This window comes from Moschus berezovskii, chromosome 2, assembly GCF_049115385.1.
Source record: "Moschus berezovskii isolate FMDL1 chromosome 2, NW_MosBer_1.0, whole genome shotgun sequence".
Taxonomy (NCBI): domain Eukaryota; kingdom Metazoa; phylum Chordata; class Mammalia; order Artiodactyla; family Moschidae; genus Moschus; species Moschus berezovskii.
In genome coordinates, this window is record NC_142461.1 from 128,859,708 (window position 1) to 128,881,412 (window position 21,705).

The 21,705-nt window shown below is 37.8% G+C and overlaps 1 long non-coding RNA gene across 1 annotated transcript in view; it reads right to left on the reverse strand.

Annotated features, from left to right (window-relative positions):
- Positions 1 to 21,705, reverse strand: part of LOC129538454 (uncharacterized) — a 78,784-nt gene that overhangs the window by 11,088 nt on the left and 45,991 nt on the right. The gene's annotated exons all lie outside the window — the stretch shown is intronic.

The following is a 21,705-nucleotide window of genomic DNA, read 5'->3' on the forward strand; positions in this document are numbered from 1 at the left end:
ATGACTTATATGAAGGAAACACAACTTGGAAAGTTCCAAGTATCAAGGTCCAAATACTTCCTGCAAATTGCAATAAAGAGATTCTCTGATATCTTTAAGTAGGATAAATATTCACTCTTAGAAATTATACTTCTTTGAAGAAAACCCAACTCTTTTTATATTTCCACTTAGAGACATTACTTTGCCAACAAAGGTCCGTCTAGTCAAGGCTATGGTTTTTCCCGTGGTCATGTATGAATATGAGAGTTGGACTGTGAAGAAAGCTGATCACCGAAGAATTGATGCTTTTGAACTGTGGTGCTGGAGAAGACTCTTGAGAGTCCCTTGGACTGCAAGGAGATCCAACCAGTCCATTCTAAAGGAGATCAATTCTGGGTGTTCATTGGAAGGACTCATGCTAAAGCTGAAACTCCAATACTTTGGCCACCTCATGCAACGAGTTGACTCACTGGAAAAGACTCCGATGCTGGGAAATGTTGGGGGCAGGAGGAGAAGGGGACGACAGAGAATGAGATGGCTGGATGGCATCACTGACTCTGTGGACATGAATTTGAGTGAACTCCGGGAGTTGGTGATGGACAGGGAGGCCTGGCATGCTGTGATTCATGGGGTTTTAAAGAGTCAGACATGACTGAGTGACTGAACTGACTGACTGAAGGGGGTAGAAAATATTTTAGGTAGGGAAGGTAGAGAAAGCTTCAGAACCAAGACATTTGCGCATAGATCTGGAGTGAAAGCAGTCAAAGACAAGTCCCAGACAGAGGGAACAGAGAGTGTGAGATTTCTGAGGTGGAAATATCCCTGTACTAATTAATGAACAATAAGCCAGATTGGTAAATGTTATAACATTGAGCAATGGAAAGAACAAAGAGGCTGAAGTTGATTAAGCAAACTGGGTTAGAACTTTTTGGTTTGAATTATACTGATATTAAGAATACGATCAAGGAGAAAATGAACAGGTGTCAGGAAGTTCATGAGATTTCCTAAAAATAAGTCAGAGGGTTCCTATGCATAAATTTAAAATCAAAGATGTTCCATGATATTAATTAGGCATGGATTTTGCCTTAGCTTTGTTTGGGAATTCAAAGGTCTGAATATGTAAAATATATAACTACAAATACAAAAAGCAGATTACCTTCAACAGAAGTACAAAATAAATATGTGAAAGTGTTGCCATCAAAATCTTCTTGCCAATAATCAAACAAACAAATAAAAAAGGCAAAAATTGAGGAGACAAAGCCAGATTCTCGACAAGTATTAGCAAGAAAAGATTAATGAAGATATTTCACAAAAGAGAACTGAGTCAGAGTATCTCCACTCTTAAAATCACAACACTAATGAGTATACACAGTTGACCCTAAATATGTATCTAAATATTTTATTCTTCTTTAAATCTTTATTTTTCTATATTTAAAGTAATAAAATATTATTTTGATATAACCTAGAAAAATATAGGAGTCATATCTTGGCATATAAATGACATTTCTTTTTTTTTTTTTTTTTTTGCTCAAAACTTTCAGCCTTTATTTGTGTTTAATCTCAAACAGGATTTCTGCAGCGGATGGATTTTTTTAAACCATTATTATTGATTTCCCACTCTTCCTTAATATTTATGTGCTAACAAAAACATATTTCTGACCAAGGAAACTAAAATGTTCATATATAAGTTATAAGATTAGATGAATCTTTTCATTTTCATATCATCAAATCTCTAGAATTCTGAACCTCACCTATGTTTTGTCTTTGTAACTTATTATTTATTTATTTTAATTGGAGGCTAATTACTTTACATTATTGTATTGGTTTTGCCATACATTGACATGAATCTGCCCCGGGTGTACATGTGTTCCCCATCTTGAACCTCTCTCCCACCTCCATCCTCATCCCATCCCTCTGGGTCATCCCAGTGAACCAGCCCCGAGCATCCTATATCATGCATCAATCCTGGACTGGCAATTTGTTTCACATATAATAATATACATGCTTCAATGCCATTCTCCCAAATCATCTTACCTTCTCCCTCTCCCACAGAGTCCAAAAGACTGTTCTATACATCTGTGTCTCTTTCGCTGTCTCGTATACAGGGTTGTCATTATCATCTTTCTAAATTCCATATATATCTGTTAGTATACTGTATTGGTATTTTTCTTTCTGGCTTACTTCACTGTTTATCATAGGCTCCAGTTTCATCCACCTCATTAGAACTGATTCAAATGTATTGTTTTTAATTGCTGAGTAATACTCCATTGTGTCAAAAAATGGGCCAAATAACTAAATGACATTTCTAGGAACGTTTTTCTGCTGGCAATTTTCTTATGGCAGATGAAACTTAAGCTGCAGATAATTTCAATGGAGGAGCAAGGCATCAGGAGGTGGGTGAGTGAATTCTCACAGTAACTACTAGGGATGACACCGTAAATACAGAAATATCATGAATAAGTTATAACGACCAGTGGAAATTTAAGAATACTGAGCTAAAGTAATAAGCAATTAACATACTTTCACATACTAAAATGTTTCACTCTTTTATGTAATGAAGTACCTAGACTTCAAATCTGAGTTAAAAATCTGTTTTATTCAAAGCCTATACAAGTTCAACCAGGATCATCTTTATCACTCTACCTTAAGCCATTAAATTCCTAGATCTGATTGTAGCTCTAACAATGCACAGTTCCACTGGTAGCCAAAATATGATGATATTCACTTTGGGGTTATGGATCTAAAACTGAGGTCTTCCAAATTTCCAGTCATGACATTTCCTAGCATCAAGTATGATTTAGCAGGGTGGGAAATTAATATGTAAGATAGCCTGATATATGTATTATCAAGCTCTTTTGATTATAAAAATTAGTCCAATTTTCTGATGAAATAAAGCAGTTACTGAAAACAAGTAACTGAGAATCCAGGCCACAGGGACAGCAGAAACTAAATTTATTCAAGATGCTTGCCACTTCTTAACTTGTATCTTTCATGGCCATTCAGTTTTACATTATTCTGTTTCCCATCTCACCTAACTGACTTTTGAGTTAACTTCCCTTTTTCTCAACATTTCTCAAATGTTTTCTCAACATTCCTTTTTTCTCTATGTCTTAAATTCCTGTGACATTGCAGGATGTTCATTTACTCAATTTCAGTGGCATGGCCAGCTCTATAATTTGAAAGGGCCAGTGAAAATTGAAAGCAAGGGGCCCCATCTTCAAAAGTTATTAACAATTTCAAAAAGCAGAATATTGAACCAGGGAAGGAGTATTTCTAAGTGAGGACTATAAGGGTCACATACTTATGAAACTGGCCCTACCCAGGAATAAAATTAAATTACTCAAGTTCTTTTTTTTTTTTTCCCAACCAAATCACAGCTTTTGGCCATTTAATGGATGAGCTACTTCTGCATCAAATCTAGTGCTTGTACCAATATGAGTTATCACTTAGAAAGACTATGGGTATATAGTGTATTGCTTAGAGTAAAGCTAGCTGTAGAAGCTTTGCAAAATGTAAAACATGGTAGAAGATTCTTGTTATTTATATGAAAATATGAACCTGCATTCCTTCTACGGTATTGCCCAATTATCTCTTATGGCCTCATTGCCACTGTATTTAGCCAGTAAAAAGATAAGAGTTAATAAAGAAGTAGCACATTGTCTCTTAACAATATCAGCCAAAACTGCACACAGAATTTTTGCTCACATCTGATTGGCTGGAATGAGTCACAGTGGTATGCCTAATTGCAAGGAGATCAGAGGATACTGTCTGGCATGGTCGCCACGAAGAAAAGGAAATGCATTTCTGATAAACCACAACTATTTTCTTCCACACACAGAATAAAACAAGCTGCCTGGGCTAGCTTTATTACCATGAAGTGAATTTTACAGAAGGATTCCTTCCCAGATCTTCTAGTCCAAGTTAACTTCCTTTATTATTTCCTCATATAAACTCTTTTATTTTCTTTCAGTGTGTTCTTTTCCAATAATATATCTATTTAACAGTAATCTAATTAGTATCTGACTCTTCCACTAAATTCACAAGTAAGCACACAATGTGTGTCTTAATCATCTTATCCACTACCCAGTACTCATAGCAGAGCTGACCAAACCTTAGTGTACATTTGAACCTTGGATTTGGTGGGACCTAAATTCCCATGATATTCTTTCAATAATTTGTATAGCTTAACCCTTCAGTTTTCCTGTTTTTTGTGACCCAGGATTATGATCCAGAATCCCATCCAGTTCTTGGTCAGATTTGCCTTAGACCCATATTAGAGAGAAATGCTATAATTTTACCACAAAACCAAAATTATCAGCCAGCACCATTGCCACCATGTAAGAATCAGAAGTTACTGAAAATAATTAAAATTCCAAACCCTTTGAAATAGTTCTTGGTTGCAAAAATTAAGAAAAAAATATAGTGGTCCTTTACAATCTTTATAGCACTTAATTACCATAAGAAAATAAAGAATTCCTGATGAATGTGGGGTCAAATATGGCAAATTATCTTCCAATAGAAAGTCTTTCCCTCTATTGTTTAGGAATAGAACTCCCTAAGTTTTCACCAAGCCCATGCCATCCACCTCGAGATTATATTTCCCAGCTCACCTCACAGATTCATTTGGTTCTTAACTAAATTTTAACCAATGAAACAGAAGCACAATTTGCCTGTAAAATGATTAGATGAATATTCCCTTTACTATTTATTTTTCATTTATAATTTCACAAAGCTGCAATATAGGACTGCTAGTGAGAAGGCAATGGCAAGCCACTCCAGTACTCTTGCCTAGAAAATCCCATGGACGGAGGAGCCTGGTAGGCTGCAGTCCATGGGGTCGCTACAAGTCAGACATGACTGAGCAACTTCACTTTCACTTTTCACTTTCACACATGGAGAAGGAAATGGCAGCCCACTCCAGTGTTCTTGCCTGGAGAATCCCAGGGATTGGGGAGCCTGGTGGGCTGCCGTCTATGGGGTCGCACAGAGTCGGACACGACTGAAGTGACTTAGCAGCAGCAGTGAGACAGATTCTAATTCTCATTGACTATACAGGGCTTCCCTGGTGGCTCAGAGTTAAAGCGTCTGCCTCCAATGCAGGAGACCCTGGTTCGATCCCTGGGTCGGGAAGATTCCCTGGAGAAGGAGATGTTAACCCACTCCAGTATTCTTGCCTGGAGAATCCCATGGACAGAGAAGCCTGGTGGGCTACAGTCCACGGGGTCGCAAAAAGTCAGACACGACTGAGCGGCTTCACTTCACTTCACATACAGATGACAGAGCAGATATGTAACCTAGCAGATGGCAGACCAAGAAAATTGAAGTAACCTGGGTATTTGGGTGACCATGGGAACAGAACAGCCTATCAGTATGTCTGCATTCAGTTCCTCAATATTCCTCAGCTGAAATGTAAGAATTAATCATGCTTTATACTAGCTTGATAGAGATTTATAAAGTTTTGGTATAGCAGTTTAGCCTGTAATGTTTTTACCAATATAGAGGTATTATGCTTGATGACGTACAAACACAAGGCCAGAATACCGCCTGAACCAGAAACACTTTCAAGATTTCTTTCTTTTAAACTGATTGGATAAGAAATTCCTAAATAGAAGCATGAAGTATCCCAATGAAGGCATATTTTTGAAAACAAGGAGACTATAACAATCATACTTGATATTTGCCCCAATTGAGTCAAACTACTTGTAACACATTTCTCAACCCATACAAAATATTCAAAGTATTTTTAATACCCAAACTCATGGAAAGTAATAAGTTTCAGTTAAATTTTAGAACCATAGCAACCCCAGCATGTCAGGAGAGCTCTGGTCATGGAAGAGATATAGAAGCAATAACAATAATCTTTATTCTTGTTGCAGATAAATTTTTGTTTGCAGTGCAGCAGATATAGGAGACACGGGTTCAATAGCAGAGTCAGGAAGATCCCCTGGAGAAGAAAATGGCAACCCACTCCAGTATTCTTGCCTGGAAAATCCCATAGACAGACGAGCCTTGTAAGGTACAGTCCAAAGGGTCACAAAGAGTCAGACATGACTGATGACTAAGCACAGCACATGGAAACATTGGGAAACAACAGAAAAGCTAAGGAAAAAGGACTTGATATGATCATGTAGGCCAAAAAATTCTGAGGAAGTATCATTTGTAATAAATCAAGAGACCTGTGCATAAGTGTTGTATGCTACTTCAAGTGGCAAATGTCCTGTAATGCATCCATAACCCAGCCCACTTTACTTCTCAATAGGTGAGAAAACAAGGGGTAGATAGTCCTTTGTCTCCTAACTGTAGTCTTCCCAAATTTCTCTGCAGCACATGAGATGAATGGGCAGCATAGTTCAAGGAACACCTAGTTGTGATGACTCTGACATGAATTTATTTTCTTTTCTCCCATGTCATGCTTTCTTTCACCCCACCCCCTCGCCCCCGCTTGAGGACATTCCACTCAGACTTGCACTCTTCAAAACTCTCTTTGCTCAGAAACATTTTTTCTTCAGCCAACCATTTACCCTAATTTCAATATATGATGGAATATCTAAGCAGGGCCATGCTCAGACCAAGAACAGCAATAATATATTTTTTAATATTTATTACCTAAAATTTTTAGTTTAAAAGAATCAGAGAACTACAAATGCATCAGGGCTTGAAGGGCCAAGATCATGAGAAGAGGACTTTTTCTGGGCAAACCTAATTTTCTATGTCCAACTTTTCTATTTAGGAAATTCTGGCAGCAGATTTCACTAAAATGGTAAGAAAATAAATAGGCCAGGTAATTGTCAATGTTAAGGAACCAGGACATAAGAGATCAAGAACTTGAAAAGGAAAGAGGTCTGATCTCTGAGAAAATGGAGGTGAATAGAAGTAAGCATGGCACATAGCAGTTTTTCCCTTGACGCTTTTGCTGACTTCTTATTAAGCAGAGCAAGAGGTTAACAAGTCGAGAAAAAGACACTGAATAGCAGAACAGTTTTTGTCACTCTCGTGATACTGAGGAGAAAGACTGTAGTTTAGGATCCACCAAGAAAGAAGGCCACTGGTAAGCTTTCCAAGTTTGCAGTTTGTATGCTTGTAGACTTACACAATGGGGATTATAACTAATGAGGGATAGACTGAGATTTCTAAAAGTGCAATGCCATCTGGTACAATCACTGCAATTTGTGAATTGTTTTCCCCATTCTAGCTCTTTGAAGAAGAATAGGCTAAATACTCTCTAACAAAAAAATCAAATAAGTCACAGCCTCCAAAGTGTGATATAGACAAATATGAGTTTAATGTAGGCCTTTTTCCTGTGATGTTTACATGGCATCTCAAATAGGAAAAAAGCCCATTTTCTAAGTACTTGCTGCTCATTAAATGTGTCTGATATGGATCTGATAAAATTTGGAACATGGTAGTTTACCACTATACCTGAAATGTCATGATGATGGTTAACATATTTCAGTAATTCTGAGATGTTAATAAGAATTGAATTATGAAGAAAAAGAGTTCTATGTGAGTTTAAGGTCTATATAAAGAACAGTTATACCCCTGGATGCATTTTCTCAAATCCTGGTAGACAAATACTACTATTTTCTAACTCTGTCATGAGTTCAATTTTTTTTTTTTTCAGAGCTTCTAAATCAAACATATCCTGGACTTAAAAACTTTGAATACAATAGTGGTCAGGGTGCTGAATTTTAGATTAAAAACCCCATCGTCCTTGCCCATAATCTCCCTTTTCTATCTTAGTCCAAAAAGGAGAGCTACACTATGTACTCCCACTAGAAGTTTGCAGGATTTTTCTCTGCAGAAACTGACTGGCCTAAGATAAAGGATCTATACTTATTGACAATAGGATTCTCCATCAAAATACCTTTATCATCTACTTGATCACTCTGCAGTGAAAGTCATTAATTGATTAGGCCTTCCCATACCCTTTTGTCCCTCACTGTAAAATTTAAATGGATAGTTATGGACCAGACATTTCAACAAGGCCTTCAACTTGAGAAAAAAATAAAATGTAAACCAAGAAAAAATGTTCTTACAACAATCATATAAGGGGAAAAAAGGAAGAGAGTAAAAGTCAGGTGAAAAAGGCTTAAGCATAAAACCCAAGAAATGTGTCCTTTTCTATACTATTGAATATTGTTTATGATTGTATATTATTTTAATAATAAAATAAATATATTTCAAATTATAGGCATTTAACTAATGGAATAATTATGTGGAAGAGGTGAAAAAATAACTTGATATTGGCATATGGACAAAAAGACAACTATACCAAACTTCAATGTATAAATAAATAAAACCCAATAAAAATTTAATGACCCTTAACTAATAATCTCAGAATTAAAAGAAGATGAGGAATCTCTAAAATATAAAAGGGCATGATAAAATAAAGCATTTGTGAAGCTATGATGGCATATAATTAGAAATAATACATTATTAATATGAAAAAATAAATTTTAAAATTTAAAAACAAAAAGTTCACTGAAAACTGAACTTCTCAAAATGAATCATTTTGAAATAGACCTAAATTTCCAAGTTTCTGAGTTTTATTTTAATATTAAATATTTAAAATGCTTTTATGATGCAAATAATACATTGTAGATCTGGGAATATATGCTGGTAGTTTCTGAAAATGTATATAAATATATCTTCACATATAAACATCTTTAGAACAATGTTCTTGGTCTTCTTTTTGGGGAGGTAATGAAAAATATGGAAGAATGGATCCTCAAAAAACACATAAGCACCCAAATACGCACTAATTCCAGGTCTTTCCCCCACTTCCTCCTTGCCACCCATCTACACTCCCCCACCTCCATCCTCACTTCCTCTAAGCCAGATTAACTGGGTATTCAGACCAAGTTAAACCCTCTGAAAGATATATTGGGTAGCATCTCTCTCTCAATTTAAACTTTTTATTTTATATTGGGATATAGCTGTTCAAAGCACTTTGGGTCAGATAGTAAAAAATCTGCCTGCAATGCAAGAGACCCGGGTTCAATGACTGGGTTGGTCAGATCTCCTGGAGAAGGAAATGATAACCCACTCCAGTATTCTTGCTTGGAGAATCCCATAGAGAAGCTTTGCCATTGCAAAGCGTCAGACATGACTTAGTAACTAACACTTTCAGTTTCATAGCAAATTAACAATGTTGCAATACCTTCAGAACAAAGGAAGGGACTCAGCCATATATATACATGTGTTCCTTCTCCCTCAAAATCCCCTCCCAAGCAGGCTGCCACATAACATTAAGCAGAGCTCCATGTGCCATACAGTAAGTCCCTGGTGGTTATTCATTTTAAATATAGCAGTGTGTACATGAAGTAAGCTTCCTAGTGAAATCTTTAATTTCACACTTTTACTGACCTTTTCATGTCCTTGCTTTATCACTCCCTGTGTTATTGATAAATATTTTCCCTCTTTCTGTGCTCATTGCATTCTACTAGCAACTTTCACTACAATTTTCTTTATTTGAGTAACAGCAAGGTTTTTTGTAAAAAGCCTTTGACTACTGGGAGGAAGACATTTGTTATGAATTTAGTGTGTTTGATCAATCATAGATAATTTTAAAGTTTTCAAAATACATTGATTTTACTGCTTCCATAAAAGATCAAAATTAAATTCCCACAGGGATTCTTAACTGCTATATTAAGATGCATAAATTTATACATTTTTAACAATAGAGACAGCAAAACTGAAGTTTGATTTCATTTTGATTATGGCAGATATCATAGAAATAAAATTCTAAATTAGTCTTCTGATATTTTCATTATAATTTAATCTGTCACAATACTTGAAATCCACATAGAGCAGATATTAGAGAATGAACATATATTTACTGAAAATATCTACGTAAAGATATTTTTCTAAATATCTCTTCAAAGCCCATTTTACTACCTGCTGGCTTGATTGAGTTTCTTAACCAGCAAAATAAAATAGTAAAATGGATACACATACAATTACATTTTAGAATCAACTATTTATCAACCAACATGAATTTCTATTTATGAACCAATATGAACTTACTGAATGCAATATGAATAATTCATTGTATGGTTTTTAATCAATGGATTCTTTCATGATTTGGTGCAAATCCAGAACGGGCATCCATTTGACTCTCATATTTTTCTGAAATCTTAACCTTACTCCCACTTTAAATTTGGTTTACTGTGTATTTTTCATCTTTTTCATCAGGAATGCCTCTAATAAAGAAACAGAAATGTTGATGAACTATTGAGACAGTCTATTCAACCACTAAAAATTATCAGCATGGTTGTAAGTACTTCAGTCACCTCTGAAAAAAAGGATTCCCAGCTGTTTTATGAGGAAATTTGTTGTTGTTCAGTCTCTCAGTTGTGTCCTGCTCTTTGGGATCCCATGAACTGCAGTGTGCCAGACTTCCCTGTCCTTCACTGTCTCCCGGGGTTTGCTCAAACTCATGTCCACTGAGTTGGTGATGCCATCCAAGCATCTCATCCTCTGTCTCCCCCTTCTCCTGCCCTCAATATTTCCCAGCATCAGGGACTTTTTCAGTGAGTCAGTTCTTCGCATTGGGTGGCCAAAGTACTGGAGCTTCAGCTTCAGTATCAGTTCTTCTGATGAATATTCAGGGTTGATTTCCTTTAGGATTGCCTGGATTGATCTTCTTGCTGTCCAAGGGACTCTCAAGAGTATTCTCCAGCACTCCAATTTGAAAGCATCAATTCTTTGGGCCTCAGCCTTCTTTAAGGTCCAACTCTCACATCCTAAGACAAATCTCAAAAACACCTGATATTGATTCCACTGTCTCTATTACTGTTTTTTTTTTTTTTTGTGTGTGTGTGTGCGTTTGTGTCTGCTTGTGTGTTTGTGGAGGAAACTGTTCAGATGATGCTGCTGCTGCTGCTGCTAAGTCGCTTCAGTCGTGTCCGACTCTGTGCGACCCCATAGATGGAAGCCCACCAGGCTCCCCTGTCCCTGGGATTCTCCAGGCAAGAACGCTGGAGTGGGTTGGCATTTCCTTCTCCAATGTGTGAAAGTGAAAAGTGAAAGTGAAGTCGCTCAGTAGTGTCTGACCCCTAGCGACCCCATGGACTGCAGCCCACCAGTCTCCCCCGTCCCTGGGATTCAGATGATACCACATCAATATTGCAGCCACAAGTAAGACAGATGGCACAAAAAGTGGTTTAAACTAAAAAAAAAAAAAAAAAATGCAACAATGATTCAATATATATGTAATGTAGGTTAGTTATTCTTCAAATTCTATATAAAAAGTACCTGGAAGAATAAATTAGGAGTTATGGATTAATAGATACACACTGCTGCTGCTGCTGCTGCTAAGTCACTTCAGTCGTGTCCGACTCTGTGTGACCCCATAGACGTAAGCCCACCAGGCTCCCCCGTCCCTGGGATTCTCTACTATATATAAAATAAACAACAAAGATCTACTCTATAGCACAGGGAATTATATTCAATAGCCTATACTAACCTACAATGGGAAAGAATCTGAAAAAGAAGATGCATATATAACTTTGCTGTACACCTGAAACGAACACAAAATTGTAAATTAAAGTATTAGGTGGTGGTTTTATATCTATATTTATATATATACATAAATATATATATATGTATTCTACATATACAGTTTATTAAATAAACTGTAGAAATATGAATGCTAGTAAAGAGTTATAATAGGGCCAAATTTTATTAGTATTTAAATTATCTATCTCTCCTTCCTCCAAAGATAGAAAAACAAACATATTCTTCTTCTAATAACATTTGATCTTTACTCAAAGATTCGCTATTCCTTAATAGAAATTTTCAGCTCTGCCTGCATGATTTATGTTTTCTAATGTAGACAGGTAGGGCATATTTTATTATAACTTCTTAACATTAGTTTATATTTAAATTCATTTTTAAATTACCTGATTAAGGAAAACAGTTTACCAGAAACAATATTAATTTTATTGTATTCTTTCTAATAACTCAAAATGATAGAAAGTTAAAGTGTGCTTTCCTTCTTTTTTATTTTGGTTTAATTTCTTTTAAAATCACAAGGGTATGATTCACATATTTGCATCTTATTTTCCGATATAAAACTCAGATATGCAACTGGAATATTTATGTAACTCTGTTTTCCATCTAAAATTTACTCTGAACTTTGCATGTGTTTCTAAACTTTTCTCTGGTAGGACATTTTAAAAATTAATAAATTAGACGTAAAAATGGAAATATAATGTGAACTTAGAGCTAGGAATCAGAAGGAACTAGAACAAAAGTAATAACTTATTACCAGCTATCTGAAATGCATAAATCAAAAGAATGAATATTCAAACTCAGAAGGCACAAGGTAAAAATGTAACCTTGCTACAATAGTTCCTGAAACTATAATTGGGGCGTGTATTTCAAAGCTATAGAATTCAGATATTTTCTGCAACATTATTAACTGGCCCCAATATAAACCCATTCCAGTATTTTTGCCTGGGAAATCCCATGGACAGAGGAGCCTGGCAGGTTACAGTCAATGGGGTCACAGAGTTGGACAAAACTGAGCAACTAAAACTTGGGATTCCATTGTAGCTCAGTTGGAAAAGAATCTACCTGCAATGCAGGAGACTTGGATTCGATTCTTGGGTCAGGAAGATCCCCTGGAGAAGGAAACGACAACCACTCCAGTATGCATGCTTGATAAGTCCATGGACAGAGGAATCTGGCAGAGTAGAGTCCATGGGGTTGCAAAAGTCGGACACAACACAGGGACTAAACCACCACCAACAACAATATTACTAATTCTGATTTACATTGCAAAGTGACTACTCTACATTTGTGTGTGGATGTTTATTAGACAAACCAAACACAGTATTTCAAAACATTAATCTTCCCTCAGTGTTTTCCATTAAGTACAGCTCAGTTCAGCTGCTCAGTCGTCTTCAACTCTTTGTGACCCCATGGACTACAGCATGCCAGACTTTCCTGTACATCACCAACTCTCAGTGTTTGCTCAAATACATGTCCATTGAGTCAGTGATACCATCCAACCATCTCATCCTCTGTCGTGCCCTTCTCCTCCTGCCTTTAATCTTTCCAGGCATCAGAGTCTTTTCCAAGAGTCAGTTCTTCACATCAGGCAGTCAAAGTATTGGAATTTTAGCTTCAGCATCACTCCTTCCAATGAATATTCAGGACTGATTTCCTTTAGGATGGACTGGGCAGTCCAAGGGACTCTCAAGAGTCTTCTCCAACACCACATTTCAAAAGCATCAGTACTTCTGCACTCAGCTCTCTTTATACTCCAACTCTCACTTCCATACATGAGTACTGAAAAAACCATAGCTTTGACTAGATGGAACTTTGACAGCAAAGTAATGTCTCTGCTTTTTAATATGCTGTCTAGGTTGGTCATAGCTTTTCTTTCAAGGAGCAAGGGTCTTTTAATTTCATGGCTGAAATTAAATTTCAAGAAAATAAACTCTCACTATTTCAATTGCTTCTCTACCTATTTGCCATGAAGTGATGGGTTTGGATGACATGATCATTTTTTGAATGTTGAGTTTTAAGCCAATTTTGTCACTCTCCTCTTTCACTTTCATCAAAAGGTTCTATAGTTCTTTGCTTTCTGCCATAAGGGTGTGTCATCTGCATATCTGATGTTATTGATATTTCTTCTAGAAAACTTGTATCCAGCTTGTACTTCATACAGCCCGGCATTTCACAAGATGTATTCTGCATATAAGTTAAATAAGCAGGGTGACAATACACAGACTTGACGGACACATTTCCCAATTTGTTCCATGCCCAGTTCTAATTGTTACTTTTTGACATGCATGCAGATTTCTGAGGAGGCAAGTAAGGTGGTCTGGTATACCCATCACTTTAAGAATTTTCCACAGTTTGTTGTGATCCACATAGTCAAAGGATTTGGCGTGTCAGTAAAGCAGAAGTAGATATTTTTCTGGCACTTACTTGCTTTTTCTGTGATCCAGTGATGTCGTCAATTTGATCTCTGGTTCCTCTGCCTTTTCTAAATTCAGCTTGTACATCTGGAAGCTTTTGGTTCACATATCGTTGAATCCTGGCTTGGAGAATTTGGGGCATTACTTTGCTAGCATGAGATGAGCACAATTGTGTGGTAGTTTGAACATTTTTAAGCATTTTCTTTATTTGGGATTGGAATAAAAACTGTCCTTTTCCAGTCCTGTGGCCACTGCTGAGTTTTCCAAATTTGCCGACATATTGAGTGTAGCACTTTCATAGCATCATCTTTTAAGATTTCAAAGAGCTCAACTGGAATTCTATCACTTCCACTAGCTTTGTTCATAGTGATACTTTCTAAAGTCCACTTGACTTCGCATTCCAGGATGTCAGGCTTAAGGTGAGAGATCACACCATTGTGTTTACCTGTGTCATTAAGATCTTTTTGGTATAGTTCCTTTTTGTATTCTTGCCACCTTTTCTTAGGTCCATACGGTTTTGGTCCTTTATTGTGACCATCTTTGCATGAAATGTTCCCTTGGTATCTCTAATTTTCTGGAAGATATCTCTGCTGCTGCTACTAAGTCACTTCAGTTGTGTCCGACTCTGTGTGACCCCATAGACGGAAGCCCACCAGGCTCCCCCGTCCCTGGGATTCGCCAGCCAAGAACACTGGAGTGGGTTGCCATTTCCTTCTCCAATGTGTGAAAGTGAAAAGTGAAAGTGAAGTCTCTCAGTCGTGTCCGACCCATAGCGACCCCACGGACTACAGCCTACCAGGCTCCTCCATCCACAGGATTTTCTAGGCAAGAGTACTGGAGTGGCTTGCCATTGCCTTCTCTGGAAGAGATCTCTACTCTTTCCAAATCTATTGTCTTCCTCTATTTCTTTGCATTGATCACTTAGGAAGGCTTTCTTATCTCTCCTTGCTATTCTGTGGAACTCTGAATTCAGATGGGTATATATTTCCTTTTCTCCTTTGCCTTTTACTTTTCTTCTTTTCTCAGCTATTATAAGGCCTCCTCAGACAACCATTTTGACTTTTTGCATTTCTTTTTCATGGGGATTGTCTTGATCACTGCCACCTGTACAATGCCATGAATCTCCATTCATAATTCTTCAGGCACTGTGTCTATCAGATCTAATCCCTTAAATATATTTCTAACTTCCACTATATATTCATAAGGGATTTGATTTTGGTCATAGCTGCATGGTCTAGTGGGTTTCCTTACTTTCTTCAATGTAAGTCTGAATTTGGCATTAAGCAGTTCACGACCTGAGCCACAGTCAGCTCCTGGTCTTGTTTTTGCTGACTGTATAGAGTTTCTTCATCTTCAGCTGCAAAGAATACAATCAATCTGATTTCAGTATTGACCATCTGGTGATGTCTATGTGTAGAGTCATCTCTTGTGTTGTTGGAAGAGGGCATTTGCTATGACCAGTGCATTCTCTTGGCCAAACTCAGTTAGCCTTTGCCCTACTTCATTTTGTACTAAAGGCCAAATTTGCCTGTAACTCCAGGCATCTCTTGACTCCCTACTTTTGCATTCTAGTCCCCTATGATGAAAAGGACATCATTTTTTGGTGTTATTTCTAGAAGGCCTTGTAAGTCTTCATATAAACCATTCAATTTCAGTTTATTTGGCATTAGTGGTTGGGCATAGACTTGCATTACTGTGATATTGAATGGTTTGCCTTGGAAACAAACAGATCATTCTGTCATTTTTGAGACTGCACCCAAGTACTGCATTCCAGACTCTTTTTTTTTGATTATGAGTGCTACTCCATTTTTTCTAAGGGATTCTTGCCCACAGTTGTAGATATGATGGTCATCTGAATTAAACTTGCCCATTCTGGTCCATTTTAGTTCATTGATTCTTAAAATGTCAATGTTCACTCTTGCCATCTCCTGTTTGACCACTTCCAATATACCTTGATTCATAGACCTAACATTTCAGTTTCCTACGCAATATTGCTCTTATCAGCATCAGGCTTTACTTCCATCAAAAGTCACATCCACAACTGGGCATTGTTTTTGCTTTGGCTCCATCTCTTCATTCTTTCTGGAATTATTTCTCCACTCTGCTCCAGTAGCATATTGGACTACTACCTACTTGGGGAGTTCATGTTTCAGTGTCATATCTTTTTGCCTCTTCATACTGTTCATGAGGTTCTCAAGGCAAGGATACTGAAGTGGTTTGCTATTCCCTTCTCCACTATGATCTGTCCATCTTGGGTGGCCCTACATGGAATTGCTCATAGTTTCATTGAGTTAGACAAGGCTGTGGTCCATGTGATCAGTCTGATTAGTTTTCTGCGACTGTGGTTTTCATTCCGTCTGCCCTCTGAGGAATAAGGTTAAGAGGTTTATGGAAGCTTCCTGATGGGAGAGACTTACAGTGAGGGAAACTGGGTCTTGTTTTGAGGGGTGGGGCCATGTGCAGTAAATCTGTAATACAATTTTCTGTTTCTGCTTAATACAATTTTATGCTGTGTTCCCTCCCTGTTTTTTGACCTAAGGCCAAACTATGGTAGAGGTAATGAAGATAATGGTGACTCCTTCAAAAGGACTTGTGCAGGCACTGTTGTATTCAGTGCCCCTGACCCTGCAGCAGGCCACTGTCATCCCACACCTCCGCTGGAGACTCCTGTATACTCACAGGCAAGTCTGGCTCAGTCTCTTGTGGGGTCACTGCTCCTTTCTCCTGGGTCCTGGTGGGCACAAGGTTTTGTTTGTGTTCTCCAAGAGAATGTTTACCCAGTCCTGTGTAAGTTCTGTAATCAAATCCTACTGGCCTCCAAAGTCAAATTCCTTGGGGTTGTCAGTTCCTTTGCCAGATCCCCAGGTTGGGAAATATGTTTGGGTCATCAAGCTTTCTTAATAGTGTGAGAATTTATTTGGTATAATTGTTCTGCAGTTTGTGGGTCATGTACTTGGCAGCTCTATGATTAGGTTAATGGTGACTTTCTGCAAGAGGTCTTATGCCACACACTGTGTGACCCAGCTCTATTGCACCCTGAGTCCCTGCTCCTGTGGCAGGTCACTGCTGGCTTGTGCCTCCACAGGAGACACTCAAACACTCAAAGTCAGTGTTGTCAAACATGAAAAGACTGAGCAAGATGGCAGAGTAGAAGGATGTGTGCTCATCTTCTGCAAGAACTCCAAAATTGCAACTTGCAGTTGAACAACCGACAGAAGAATGTTGGATCATATCCAAAAAAAGGTATCCTGCATCCAAGGGTAAAGGAGAAGCCCCAGGAAGATGGTAAGAGGGGCAAAATTGCATTTAGAATCAAACCCTGTACACACCAGAGGCACTCATAGGGCTCAAACAAAACCTTGTGTGTACTAGGACCCAGCGACCCCACAGAGACTGAGCCAGACCCGCCTTTGAGTGCTTGCCTTAAAGTTAATGGCAATTCCATTCTTTCCAATAGCTTTGGCCAGAAACCTTAATGTTTCCTTAACCCCTTTATTTTTCTCTTACACCTTATATTAAATAATCAGGATATCCACTGACTTTCCTTGAACATATATCCAGACTCCTCCCCTTCTTTCCAACTTCACAACTATAATCTAGTTCAGTCACTACAATTTCTCACTTGAAAAACAAAAATAGCTTCCTAAAGTTCTTCCTGGTACAACACCCTCCCCTACCCCAGTATGTGTTTAATAGAAAATCATTTAAAAATATGCCACTTCAGTCCCCATTTCACTTAAATAAAACCCAAAATATGTGTGATGTCATTTTATAGCATCCTCTTCTCAGTTCCAGGATATATCACCTCTTGATGTTCTCTATTCCCTCCACATTGCCTCTGAGTATACCAGGTACAGTACTACATTTGCAGCTTTTCTTTAGCTCTGTCCTCTGTCTGCAACACTCCAACCATTCTATGCAGATATCTGCATAGAAATCCCTTACATTTTTCAAGGAGTTTCTCAATAAATTCTGTTCTTACCACTATATTTAATACCGTATTCTGCAATATCTCACTACACAAGCTTGTCAGCTTTCTTCCTATTCTATTGTTTAGTTTCTTCCACAACACTTATCACCTTATAACACATTAGATTGTTTATTATATTTATTGCAAATTATCTGTCTCTCATCATTGAACTTGAGAAAGGCAAAAATTTTTTTTGAGTTGGCCACTGATAAGTTCCAATGACTAAAAGATTATCTGGAACTTAGTATGTACTCAATAAATATTTGTTTTCAAAGCTTAGAAATGTACTGGTTATAATGATAACAATATATATTTAGATAGCAAGGATAAACTCAGTATAATATCTGCATGGATCTATGTACTATAAAACCTAAGATAGTGAATAAGCAGCTGTTGTATAATGAATACATTATACTATTCACTAATAGACTAAGTCTATAGTTCAATAATATTAACAAAAATTATCAGACAAGAAAAATGATCACATAAACTAGTGTGGGTAACAATTACTAAACAATCTTTTTTTTTTTATTTCAAGGAGTATTTCACATAACTTTTCATAGTTGAGGTTCAAAACTGGTTTTGGTAGACTGACAGCAACACTATTACCTTAAATGCTTGTTTACAATGTAGTTTTTTGGCTCTAACTCAAACTTATAGCAGTAGAATTTAGGGGAATTTGTGGCATATAGGATTTTAGTTCCCCCACCAGGTATCGAAACTGCACCCCTTGCCTTGGAACCACTGAACTGCCTGAGAAGTTCTGGTCCAATTTTTATGGTATTTATTTCCCATCCTTGAAATTTTCTAAATAATCATGCCTTTTCATTTTCTATATATCTGCAATATAATATGTGTTATTAAATTTTACATCAAATCAGATAATTTGAATTTGATCAATAATGTAACTTATTTAAAAGCATTTTCTAATTAACATTATATTGTTTTAATTTTATTATCTATTTTCTGTTTACCATTACAGTGCTTACTAGGGAGTCTTTTCAGTATTAACCAAACATTCAAGTTCATGAGACTAAAAAGGTCACATTAAACATCAGAGTTACTTTAATGTATATAGGGTAAGAGAAAACAGCTTGCCATCAAAAAGTATCAGATTTTCCACAACATTAGGAATGGTCTTTGCATCATTTATATAGCTATCCAGGAGATATTCTCTGAGCCCTCAAGCCTCTTCAGGTGTAAGGAGACCAGGATCACACTTCTGGTTATGGATTCATTTAGTTTGGAAATCTCAAGCCATGCAAGAGCTGTTATCTCTTGTAACAAGTCCAGAAGAATACCTCTTAAGAAGGCATGAGGGCCAACATCAGGAAAACACAAAGTTCAGGCTACCTCTTGATATTTACAGTTTTCCCAAGCTCAGTTTCAATTTACTAATCAGAAGTTAATTTTATCATAAGTAATGCTGCTTAGCTAACACTCCAATTTCAGCAGGTTTATAGGGGGAAAAGTGAGAAAGTCAAGTTAAATTTTTATGAAGAATAGGAAAATGTTTTCTTAACATCTAACCAAAATCACATTTTTCTTTTGGTTTTCAATTATATATACCAAATACATCAAATTTTACTAGCTTGAAAAATTCCATTTTTATTTTTTCAATCTGATTATTCCTAACACAATCCATTAAGTTATTTTTACTTATTCATTTCTTAAATTTAGCAATGCTATATTTCATCCAAAACATACAGATATATCTCCTATCACTTTTCTCTGCTCATTCTCTAACATTATTTTACTTTAAGCTTGTAGCTCAGAATGTGCAGATATTTACTTTCTTACTGTCACTGCTTATCACACTATCAGGTCTAGGTTGTTTAGAGTCATTCACTTATCCTTCCCATAATTCATAATTCATGTTCTCCATGATTTGTTTCTTCTCTAATCAGAATACTTTCAGGGAGGGTGGTCCCAAGATGGCAGAGGGATAGGACGGGGAGACCACTTTCTCCACCACAAATTCATCAAAAGATCATCTGAATGCTGAGCAACTTCCACAAAACAACTTCAGAACGCTGGCGGAGGACACCAGGCACTCAGAAAGGCAGCCCATTTGCTTCGAAAGGAGGTAGGACAAAATACAAAACACAAAAAGAAAGACAAAAGAGTTTGGGATGAAGACCTGTCCTGGGGAGGGAGTCATGAAGGAGAAGTTTCCACACAGTAGGAAACCCTGTCACAGGCGGGTCTGTGGGGAGTCTTGGAATCTCAGAGGGCAACATAACTGGGAGAAGAAAAAAAAAAAAATCACAGAATATGTGCCTAACCAAAACTGCTAGCAGAGAAATAGCCCAGACACTCATGTCCACCACCAGTGAGCAGGGGCGGGACAGGGAGGTGTGGGCTGTACAATCAGTGCTTAGAGTAAGGACTGGGCCTGAATGCCCTGAGAACAATCTGAGGGAGCTAACCTGAGATAGCAACCCAAACTGTGGGATAGCCAGAGAGAAAAAAAAAAAAAAGAGAGAACTTTCCTGTGAAAGGCTCTAATGCACAACCTGGCCTGCTCACAAAACAAAGGACTGAGTGCATACCAAAAGAAAGCTAGCTGGCTGTGTTCAGGTCCCTCCCTACTGAAGGCAGAGAGGCAGGCATGCGACAGCCAGAGCTAGAAGGGAAGGGACTGCTGCAATCTTGGCCCCAGAGATGGCATCCTCCACCAAACTGTGAGCAGGTTCCCAGTTGCCAACCACGTCTTCCCGGAATCCTGGATGGGTGATATCTGCCAGGAGGGTCGCACCCTGAGATCAGCTCCCCAGAGGATACACACAGCACACCTGAGACAGTGTTCTCACAGTGCACCCAGGAAACAGAGCAGCAGGGACCAGGGAGGTGATTAGGGCACACAGTCCACCTGGGACAGTATGCTCATCAAGCACATTGTTGCCTGAGCAGCTTGGACCAATAAAGGGTGCCATGCACACCCAACCAAGTCTGTGCCCTTGTAGAGTACCTGAGAACCTGAGCGGCTTAGACCTGGGAAATACAGGGCCCAATTCAGACAGTGCCCTTGCAGAGTACCCTGGAGCCTCAGCAATGTAGACCCAGGAAGCACACAGCACCTTGAGCTGAGGCAGACTCAGTGTGGTCCATACACTGCAAACACTCCCCACACATGCCAGCAATATTTGTTTGCAGTGTCCATCCCTCCCCACAACACAACTGAACAAGTGAGCCTAAATAAGTGACCACCTTCATCCCCTTGTGTCAGGGTGAAAGTTAGACATTGAAGAGACTTGCAAACAGAGGGAGCCAAAATAAACAAAGAGGGAACCGCTCTGGAAGTGACAGGTGCAACAGATTAAAACCCTGTAGTTACTACTGACTAAGCATTGGAGGGGACCTATAGACCCTGAGAAAAAGTACAAGCTGGAACAAGGAACTATCTGAAACTGAACTGACCCCACACTCCCACAATAGCTCCAGAGAAATCCCAAGATATATTTTTACTATTATCATGTCTTAATTTGTTTAAGTTCTTTATTACTCCTTTACTTTTCATTTTTAGAACTTACTATTACCTTACCAAAAAGACCCTATTTTTAAAGCAAATTTCATATATATATTTTAATTTTTGTGATTGATTTTTTTATATTGTATTTTTGAGAGTCTAACCTCTATTCTAGATTTTTAATCTTTACTTTTTGATATTCATTATCAATTTTGTACCTTTAAGAACCTAATCTTCAGTATCCATTTTCACTTAGGGATGTGATTACTGGCTTGATTGCTCTCTCCCCTTTTTACTCCCACACTTCTCCTCCTGGTCACCTCTATCTCCTTCCTCCCTCTTGTCTTCTCTATGTA